A 1247-nucleotide genomic window follows, 5' to 3' on the forward strand; every position below is an offset into this window, starting at 1 on the left:
ATATTGCCCTAACAATATTCTTCTTCTTCTTCTTCTTCTTCTTCTTCTTATTATTATTATTATTCCCTAGCAAAGAAAACAAGTATTTTTCAGTTTGTCTTTGAGTAAACCTGAGCTTCTATCTGAAAACAGGCCATTGAGCTCTGCCCGATTGTGAAGAAATATTGAAAGCCATTTGGATCAACTACACTATCAATATATTGGTGTTACAAATACCTAATTATCTATATTCATTGTTAGCACCACAAATTAAATAAAAACAAAACCTAAAAGATGCTTATGATGGATTCAGGCTTTGAGAATCCGATTTCAATGAACTACAAGGACAAAGAAATGAGTATTCATGAAAAACTCTATACTTAATGGAAAGGTTAAAATTTGCCATGACAGGGTCTTGCTACTCAATAACACCATCTCAGCTTCCTTCCCTCGGCTTGTAAGACTCCAAAATTGTGCCCAAATTTGCCTATCAAGAAATGTCGCTGCATTGCAGAAGCACGTGGGTTTCTAGGCTAGAGCCAGACTGGATGTTGCCTAGGAAACCATTACTGGTTTCTGCTACAGCTAAAAGGGAAAAATGTCTGTTCCTGAGGCAGGAATGGCATCAGAATTCTGTCTCCGGCCCTTTTGTAGTTTCTGCGGTTTTCCCTGCTTACCTGTTTTCCATCCCAGATCCCATTTGACTTGATTCTGTGTGGTCCATGATTCCCAGATGTTCGCTTGAATTGGACTCTCTCACTATCTAGACAGAAGTAAAAACCTAATGGCTGCAAAGTTGTTTGGTTTTGCCTGCACAGTACTTTCATTTATTTATTTGGACCAATGTTTAAAAATCAGGATATATCTCTTTTTTTTTTTTTTAAATTTTTTTATTTATTTATGATAGTCACACAGAGAGAGAGAGAGAGGCAGAGACAGGCAGAGGCAGAAGCAGGCTCCATGCACAGGGAGCCCGACGTGGGATTCGATCCCGGGTCTCCAGGATCGCGCCCTGGGCCAAAGGCAGGCGCCAAACCGCTGCGCCACCCAGGGATCCCCAGGATATATCTCTTAAAAACTTTTATGGCTTTCTTCTTTTTGAAACTTTGGAATATCTGTCAATAACTGAAACCATATTCTCTTACGGAGCAATCTGCTAGGACAGAATGGCTAAAGGCTACTTGAATGATGTGCGTTTTCCAGTTTGCCACAATCCCCGCGACTCCCTACTGTCCCCTACAATGAGGCTGAGAATTAAGTTGTCGTTT

The sequence above is a fragment of the Nyctereutes procyonoides genome, unplaced genomic scaffold, assembly GCF_905146905.1.
Source record: "Nyctereutes procyonoides isolate TBG_1078 unplaced genomic scaffold, NYPRO_anot_genome, whole genome shotgun sequence".
Taxonomy (NCBI): Eukaryota; Metazoa; Chordata; class Mammalia; order Carnivora; family Canidae; genus Nyctereutes; species Nyctereutes procyonoides.